The following is a 9644-nucleotide window of genomic DNA, read 5'->3' on the forward strand; positions in this document are numbered from 1 at the left end:
GAGTGTTTATTTTGGCTTAAGGTTCCAGAGGGAGAGCCCATCGTGGTGGGGAAAGCATGGCACCAGGCAGCTGAAAGATCGAGTCTTCAGCCGCAAACATGGTGCAAACGCAGTGAACAGGAAGTGGGGTGAGGTTGTAAACCCTGCAAGCCCACCCCCAGGTGTGCTTCCTCCAGCAGGGCTCCAGCTGTTCAAGACTCCACAGCCTTAGACAGCATCACCAACCTGGGAACCAGTGCGTGTGAGCCTACGGGGGATTCCTTATTAAAACCACCACAGGCGTTTCATTTCTCTGCCATCCTAAGACTCCAGTCTTATGACCATGATGGTTATTTATAGCTTTCCGCTACACTAAACTTTGATTCGTGTCCAACCAAGGGGAAGGTCTATATATCATAGCAGTGTTGCTTATGTGGACAGTGAAGAAAAGAAAACAATAAAAAATAACCAAGACAAATGCAGTTCGAGTAGGGCACATTTCCTTTTTACAAGTAAATAAAAAGCACTATAAACCACAACGGTCCCCAACATCATCCCTCTTCAGATAATGGTGCCTGAATCTCCTCACGACATGAATAACATCAGAGCTGTGCTTCAGAACCGGGCTATACAATGACAACAAGGGTAATTGTGACATGTCCTGAAACTCACCCTGGCAACAGACACTCACCAACTCTGTATAAATGTTCCCCTTATACTTCATGACTTGTTCACCAACAGAAAGGCTACACTGGCATTTCTACGCCCCGGAAATAACTACAAAGGTCATTGTGACCAAAATGTAGGGAGCTTCCTCTTATTCAGAGGACATCTGGCCTTCACCCTTTCCGTCTTGGACCCACACCGCAGTGCAACAAGATATGTGCTGAGTATCAGGCTGCAACATGCACAAAAAGAGCCCAGATTCCCATAGGAAACAGCTTTCAGGTTGGTGTGTCCTGGTTGGTTTTGTGTGTCAACTTGACACAATCTGGAGTCATCTGAGAGAAAGGAGGCTCAGTTGAGGAAATGCCTCCATGAGATCCAACTGTAGGGCAATTTCAATTAGTGATCAAGGTGGAAGGGCCCAGCCCTTTGTGGGTGGTGCCACCTCTGGACTGGCGGTCCTGGGTTTTATTAAAAAGCAGGTTGAGCGATCCAATAAGTGGCATCTCTCCATGGCCTCTGCCTCAGCTCCCACTTCTGGGTTCCTGCCCTGCTTGAGGCCCTGTCCTGACTTCCTTTGGTGATGAACAGCAGTGTAGAAGTGGAAGCTGAATAAACCCTCTCCTCCCCAGCTTGCTTTTTGGTCATGGTGTTTGGTCACATCAGTGGAAACCAGAAAACAATCTGGTTCTTTAGTCTTAAGACAAAGGATGTCACCAAAAGACTCAGGAGCCAACAGCAGTGATCTACTTTTAGAAAATGCCACTTAGAGTGATAGACCCTCTCTAGTTGGACTTGACCTGGGAACTAAGGTGCAGGCCAATCAACAGTCATCAAGAGTCGATCTGAGAGGGGCTGAAGTAAAGATGTAGACAGAGGAGACCTGAGTAAGGGAAGGCAAAGGCGCTAAAAACCAGGAAAGGGTCCATAGGATGGATCTGTACATAAAGATGTCTGTCATCATCAAGGCCGACCTGAGTTCAATTCCTGGAACCCACGTGATAAGCAAGAACTGGTGCTGCCAGGTGTTTTCTGAACTATGCACACGTTTACAAGCTGTGATATGCATATGAGCACACACACGATTTAAGAAATCAAAATCAGGGGAAACTAAGACCCTGTCCTCATTAGGTTTTTATTACTGTGATAAGACCATGACTAAAAGCAACTTGGGGAGGAAAGGGTTTGATCAGTAGGTCCTCTGCAGGGCAAGAATACTGGCTTGCTCAGCTCAGCTCAGCTCAGCTCAGCTTTCTTACGCAGTCCATGGTAGCACCTGGGCAGGGGTGGCATCTCCCACTATGGGCTGAGCCTTCCAACATTAATCATCAATAAAGAAAATGCCTCCACGGACACACTCACAAGGCAATCTAATGACGTCCATTCCTTAGTTGTGGTTCTCTCTACCCAGATCACTCTCGTTTGTGTCAAATTACACTCTCGAAATTAATTAATTAATTAATTTAGTTAACTAATTAAAACTAACCAGCACAGACTCCCATAACCAGTTACAGTTCCTAGGAACTTTACATAGTTCTTGCAACAAAAACTGGACAAAGACCAGGGTGTTTCTGTGGAGATTGGTTCATTCTTGGGAATATTACAAGTCAAGCCAATGGAGCACCTACACACTCTGCGCATGCCCCTTACCCAGCTGGGGAGATGACGGTGCGATGCTCCCTGTCAGTGGAATGGTCAGGTGGTCCTGTTGAATATTTCTTGAACTTGGCTCGGTTTACCAGTCACTGGCCTTGACTAGGTCTGCTAGAGACAAATGCAGCCAGGTCCACTACCTGGTAACCATACCATACTCTTTCTTCACCCACATACACGACCAGCCTACATTTCACCATCTAACCTGTCTTTACTGCCTGTGTAGCTGGAACGAAGCCCTACCACAGCTACCAAGACGTAGCTGTGAAGATCCTTAGTTACCTCATCTTTAACTCCCTGTTCACTTAGGCAATCTGAAATGGTCTCCTTCAGATTGGCGGGGGCGTTTTAGAAACCATCCATCTCTGCTTACAACTTAGTCTGCTGTAATTAGCTACATTAGGTAGAAGAGTATGAGAAAGGATAACAATGTCTCATGTGTGATCCTCAAAGTGGGCTTCGTGGGAACCAGTAGGATCCTGCAGAGACTGGCTTGTTGGCCTCAGAGCCCAGTCCCTCCTCTTAACTAGACATCTTAGCTATCCATACCTAGCTGCAAGCCCTCCGATTAACCATCCTCAATATCCCAACCCTTGGCATTTTAACCTAATTCCTTCTGACCCTAAATCTGTTTTCACTGTATCAGGATCTCAAACTAAATTAGTGAGGACAGATGAGGGAAAGAAGATAGACCCAAGAAGCAGTTCAGTTCAGTGTTCTGCAATTGGACTACCCTGTCCGTAGGGAAGAAGGATATTCCAGAGGGAAATTTAACACTTCTCGTGTAGAGAGTTGAATGGTGGAGCCATTCTTGGAAACAGAGAACATTACGATACTAATGCCATGGGGAAGGTTGAGAAACATAAACTTCACCTTGAGCATGTTGAAAGTAAGATGATAATGAGACGTCAGAGGAAATGCCAAGGAAGAGTTGGAGATGCTGGACTGCTGTTCAGTAAGCAGTCTGACGGAGAACAGCAGTCACCAAGTCAATTGCAGATGGCAGTTGATGCTTTGGGCATGAGTAATGATAGTCACCAGCAAATCCCAACAGCTGGGTAGAGGAAGAATCAGATCCACTACAGCAGCAGTTCTCAACTGGTGGGTGGCAACCCTTTCACAGGAGTGGCCCAAATCACCGGAAAACACAGATATTCACATTACAATTCATAACAGTAGCAAAATTACAGTTTTGAAGTAGCGACAAAAATAATGTCGTGGTTGGGGGTCACCACAGCATGAAGAACTGAAATAAAATGTCACAGCATTAGAGAGACGAGAAGCAAACAGAGGGGATATGGTGTCTGGCAATCCAATGAAAGGATGTGTTTCAAGAAGCTCTGAGTGTGAGGACTGACAACTAGAACCAGCGGGGAAACAGTGCCCAGGAGGTCTGTGATGAAGATCTCAGAGCTGGCCTTGATAAGGGCTGTGGAGACGGAATCGGGAGATAGAAGCAGATCATGGAAAATGAAAGGAAGAGTGACTGATAAAGAAAGACAGACCCAGGTCCAGAGAGGTGTCTCAGTGGTTAAGGGCATGAACTGCTCTTGCAGAGGACCTGGGTTCAATTCCAACATCTACACGACAACTCACATCTGTAACTCCGGTGCCATAGGACCCAATATCCTCTGCTGGCTTCCAGAGGCATTACACACACAGCACAAACACTTATATACATAAAATTAAAAATAAATATACATAAACAACAAGAAAGAAATACAGACCCAAAACTACAGAATTCCTAATTTAGGAGAAAATGAAGAATATGGTATTTAGGAGCAGGAAAGATGGCTTAGCACTTGAGAATGTGTTGCTCTTGCAGAGGACACGGGTTCAGGTCCCAGCAGCCACGTCAGGCAGCTCACAGTGATCTGTAACTCCAGCTCCAGGGGAATCAGCAGCCTCTCCAGGCCTCTTACATTGCATTCATGTACCTGTATCAATACACATACACATACAACTTAAAATAAAATCAGCATCGAGACTCCCCATGTTCTCCTCCAGAGTCTAGCCTGATGAGGTAGAGTCTTCACCCTTCCTCAAGGAAACTTCTCTTTGCAACAGACAGAGACCATTAGAGAAAACCACAACCAATCAATATCCAGTGTTGTGAAGCCCAGTCCCAGTGGATGCCATCTACAAAGTACTCCCATACTTAAGGCTCAGGAAACATTTCAGAAGAGGGGGCAGAAAGATTGTAAGAACCGGAGGATCATAGACTTTGCTGTGAGCCTGGGCCCCCTAGTAACATCAGAAGCCGTACCCATAAAGTCTCACCTACATGACCACAAACATAACATGTTACACTGGACAGAGAAAAGTCCACCAGGCCTTGACCCTACACAAAGAACCTCAGGCAACTGAATAAATCTGGGAACAAAAGAGGTGGTCCTTCCCAGGAAGAGCATCCCAACAGGCTGTCCAGTGTCAGATGGCCAGCTTGAAAAACAGACACACAAGTAACATTATATAGACTCAACAGGTTATAATTAGGAATATATATAGATGTAGATAAGGATATAGATATAAATGCATAGGCATCCAATAACAATTGATCAGACAGAGGCCACAGATATGAAGGAGAGCTGGGAGGGGTGTGTGTCAGGATTAGGAGGGAGGAAGGGGAAGAAGAAAATGTTGTAATTAAAATACAATCTCAAAAATTAAAATTAAATCTCAAAATTATATATATCTGGATATGGTGGCGTGCACCTTTAATCCAATGCCTGGAGGCTCTCTGTGGACTCTCAAGCTCTGTGAGTTTGAGGTCAGCCTGGTTGATATTGTGAGTTCTGGGTCAGCCAGGGCTACAATATCGAGGTCATATCTTAGCAATAAATAAAGAAAACAAATAAAGAATTGTTTAAAAATAACACAGTAGCTAGAGGGAGTGTGGAGTCAAGGACAGGTTTTTAATTTGCGTTTGTTGGTCAAATCTTGAACTTGCTTCCTTGCCTGTGGGGATGACTCTAGAGATAGCAGTTGAAGTTTACAGGAGGGAAAGGCAAGAAATCTTGGCCAACCATTTCTGGGAAAGCAGGATGCTGCTATGCTGAGCACAGAGGGAACAGAGGAGACAAAGGGTGAAGGCAGCTCAATGGAAAACTGTCAGAAAAACCTCCCTGGATGATTGTTTCAATTTTCTGAGAAGCAGAAAGTGAGGTGTGCCGTGGCTATGGCCAGAGGTTGCACCGTACTCTGAGCATAAACTGGTGGGGATTCCCTAGACTCCGTGAGTCAGCAGGTTCAGGAGGTACCTCCAAACCCCGACAGACCACAGAACGGATGCTGATTCTGGGACCAGGCTTTGAGAACCATACCATGGTTCTGAAGATACCCGTTTTCTGACCCACCTGAAATGCGCTTTAAAGAGTGGAACAAAGTGGGGAGGGAGGGCCCCACAGATAAAGCCATCTACCCCCAAGACTGACAGTCTGAATTCAAGCCCCAGAAACCACATGTAGAAGCAGAAAACCAGCTCTTCAGTTTGTTCTCTGAACACACAAGGGTGCCATGACATGATCATTGTATACACAGGCACGTGCACACACAAAAAAGTAAATGTCTGTTCGTCTCTGTCTCTCTGTCTCTGTCTGTCTCTCTCTCTCTCTCTCTCTCTCTCTCTCTCTCTCTCTCTCTCTCTCTGTGTGTGTGTGTGTGTGTGTGTGTGTGTGTAGAGAATGTAGCTCTGCTGCTAGCATACACGCCTAGCATGCACAAAGCCCTGGCTTCAGTCTCTAGAACCTCACAGACTGGGCTTTGTGGGGAGCACTCACAATGGCAACATCCAGGACATAAGGGAGGAGGATCAAGAGTAAAAGGGCATCTGTGGCTACATAGCAAGCTGGAGGCCAACCTGGGCTACACCAGAATGTGTCTGATGTGTCTTAAGTAAGAGTTCCCAAGGATGTTGCACGAGGGCATGCAGTCATCTCTGTGGTACTATGTCCTCTTGTGCAGTCTCCTCCCCCTGGAGCTATTTGCTTGTATAGCCCAGGAGCCATCCCTGACCTCCTGTGGAGAGTTAATAAATCGTTTTCATTCCCAGTGTTAAATGGGCTCTTGTAAACACATTGTACCTTTCCATTTACAACGTAGAGACGTGACGTTATTTCCTTTCCTCAGCAAATGTTCCACATTCAAATCCTGAAACTTGCCAGCAATTTGCGCTAACAGCTTAACTTAAAAACGGCCCATAATTTGCTACAAAATTGGATCCTTATGTGTTTTGTTGTAGGACGGGCGCTACATCTGTGCTTGCATTGGCTTAATCAACCTCTTTAGTGGCGGGACCTGAAAAAGCACCCTGAGCAGGAAGAGCCGCCACCCCCATCCTTCAGGCATTTTCCTAGCAAAGCTCCCATATTCAGGACAATGTAGACTCTTTTTTTTTTGTCTTTTTGTTTATTTATTTACATCCCAAATGCTCCCCGTTCCCAGTCCCCCCTCACGGAGACCCTGTCCCTATACTCCCTCTCCTTCTCCCCTCTGGATAACCCCCTACCCCAGTGCATTAAGTCTCTGCCAGGGTAGGCGCATCCTTAGAGCTGTAGGTTTAATCCAGTACTTTGTGCTGTTGTTTAAATTCTTTCTTGAAAATCGCTTTTGATTTGGATTGCGGTGCTCAATGACTTATCACATAAAAAAGGGGGGACAAAGTGGTCCTCCTCTCTATCCTCTCATCCTCAGAGAGACACCGAGGATGTCATTGGCATCAGTATTGATGGTGGCTTCACTCCTAAGCCACATCACAGAGTACTGGAGGTGTGTAACAAGCAGGCTGGTGTGGTTGGTCATGGCCCAGTCACCATCACATCGCTGCATAAGCACAGAAAGCCAATTGTCAGAGTAGGTATCTTCCTGGTGGAGATGGCAATGCTGTAGCTACTGAAGACAGTGATGACTCCATCAGCAATTTCAACACCAAGGGAAAGAAATGAGATAAGGTTTGAGTTTGCAATCTTGGTCCTTACCTACTGATGGCATTTTGAGAAATACTGGCAAGTTGGGGCAGAGAGACACAGCTTAAAGGGTCACCAGGCAGCAGTGAGTCCTCAGAATACTTTGTCCTAGCCACTTCCTGCCTCTCCCTCTGCTTCCTGTCCCATGAGATGAGCTGGTTTGCTCTCTGGTACCCTATCGGCCATGATGTTCAGCCCCACCTAAGGCCATAGCAACAGAACCAGTCAACCATTGAATGAAACCTCTGTAACCTTTCTAAATCCTTCCACATTGCTTTCATCACAACGTTGTAATGATGAAAAGTCTCGTTGACATGGGGAGCAAGTAAACAGTGAACATTTTTGGATTTATCTCCAGGAAGAATGGCTGCCTGGGCAGCTGTATTGTAAGAACTGTCTCTCCAGGAAAGGTGCTTTCATTCAATCCTTTTCCACTGAAGAAGGCTTGAAGAAGCTTCTGGATCTTATGGGTACAAGTAGGACTGCTGCTGCCAGAGAAAGCCAGAGAACTCCATGAGGTAAGGAGTCGTGAGACTAGCCCGCTGGAGCAAGCAGAGCGTACAGATGTTATCTTGAACAATACAAATACCAGTATGAACCCACTGAAAAGTACAAGTTTAAAGATCAAGAGCTGAGGTTGAGGAGATGGCTCGGCTGGTAAATATTCACTTCCTCCTCACCTACATACAAAGCCAAGCATGGTAGTGTGTGTCTGTGACCCCAGAGCCCAGGCAGAGAAAGAAGGATCACTGGTGCTTTCTGGTCAACTAATCAACCTGAGTCACTGAACTTCTGCTCCAGTGAGAGATCCTGTCTCAGAGCAATGAGGAGGGAATGGGCAGAAGACGACGCTTAGTGTTCATCCCTGGCATCCACATGTACATGCGTGCAAATGCAGGCATGATGATGAGTAAAAACAGGAACATACACACATGGGTACACCAGACACACACACACACACACACACACACACACACACACACACACACACACAACCAAGAACACTGTCCACTAAAAAGCACAATAAACCCTGCATATTGCTAACGATTGATCAGTAACAGGCTATCTGACATCCTGATCTTTATAGCATCGTGGAACATGCCAGACACCTTGATGCAGGGCTGTTAAAATCTTTAGGAAATTTTGAAGTGCCAGATTTTATTAACTCTTGATAATTCACTTAGCAGGTATTAGTTAACAAAGTATTCACCTATAAGAACTTGAGTTTTACTATCAATGTGTTCCCTACTCACAGGACCTAGCATCACGCCTTACTGGATGACCAAGAAACTCATCTGAGATCACTGCTCCAAAAGGTGTGCAAACCAACCATGCCAAAGTCCCCTCTGCTATGTCTTCTAATCCAATATAGAGATCGAACAGCCCCATGCTGGCCCACACTGACGGCTTCTGTTGGCCACTTTCATGGAATTGTGTCCATACTCTTGGCTCAGCTAACTGAAATCCACTTCTGCATTAACCATAGCCACTGCAGTTCCTGCGCTCTGTGTTCTTAAGTAGTCTGCATGTGAGTTTTATGTAATCAGCATCCTGAAGGTAGTTCACATCCATTTCGCTTCCTAAGCACCAGTCACCCTGGTAGCACATTTTGCCTCAGTTACTCTTCCCTAGTCCCTAGGGAGAAAGGTGCTATTATTAACCCACTTCTTCCCAAGGTTTCAAGCTATACTCCTTAAATAACGTGTGCATGAGAATGTTTTTCTGTGGTTTAGTGCCAGGGACTTTCTGGCACTCTGAAGGAAGCAGTCAGCTTCCGCTTTCCCGGTGCAGAGTTGTTGTGGTTGATGGCTTGCCTTTCATTCCTGGATTCCAGGAAGCGCACAAAAGCAGCTGGCCCTCACACTCAGCCGAGGCGTCTTATCAGTGAGGCTTCACTGTCCTGACTTGATTTGCTGGGTTGCACTGCTCCTCGATGTTGACAGCCTCAGAACCTTTGGGAGAGGGTCGAAACAGAGATAAATACAAGTAAACACATGAGAAGGCACGGCGAGTGTATCCTGAGTCCAGTGGCAGCGGCCAGTGGCGGGGAGGTTAAGAACAACAGCCACTATTTGAGATGAGTAGGATATCATTCCAGACACAGATTTATTGTTCTCTTTTTATTTTAGCTTTGGGTTTTGTTAAAGACAGTCTCACTGTGTGTGTATCACAGACCGGCCCAGAGTTAGTGATCCTCCTGCCTCTGCCTTCCAAAGGCTTGAATTAAAGTATGATGTGCCACTATACCTTCTAGTGTTCAAGATTCATATATCTAAAGAAGATGGAGCCGCTGGATTTGTTCTTTGGAAACCCCTGAGATCTAAAAAAAACAAAAACAAAAACAAAAACGAAAGAAAAACTTTTGGCCAGAGCCTCAGAGGT

At 45.8% G+C, this 9644-nt stretch overlaps 1 long non-coding RNA gene across 2 annotated transcripts; it reads left to right on the top strand.

The window, feature by feature from the left end:
- The first annotated feature begins 230 nt into the window (after window positions 1–230).
- LOC120102316 (uncharacterized) lies at window positions 231–8747 on the top strand. 2 transcript variants are annotated; one of them, XR_010065835.1, is made up of 3 exons: window positions 231–927; window positions 6539–7780; window positions 8518–8747. It is a non-coding gene; the product is annotated as an uncharacterized LOC120102316 (long non-coding RNA). The 2 variants fall into 2 exon arrangements; XR_005503656.2 differs by having other exon boundaries at window positions 237–927; window positions 7621–7780.
- The last annotated feature ends 897 nt before the right edge of the window (window positions 8748–9644 follow it).

This window comes from Rattus norvegicus, chromosome 4 (assembly GCF_036323735.1).
Source record: "Rattus norvegicus strain BN/NHsdMcwi chromosome 4, GRCr8, whole genome shotgun sequence".
NCBI classification, from domain to species: domain Eukaryota; kingdom Metazoa; phylum Chordata; class Mammalia; order Rodentia; family Muridae; genus Rattus; species Rattus norvegicus.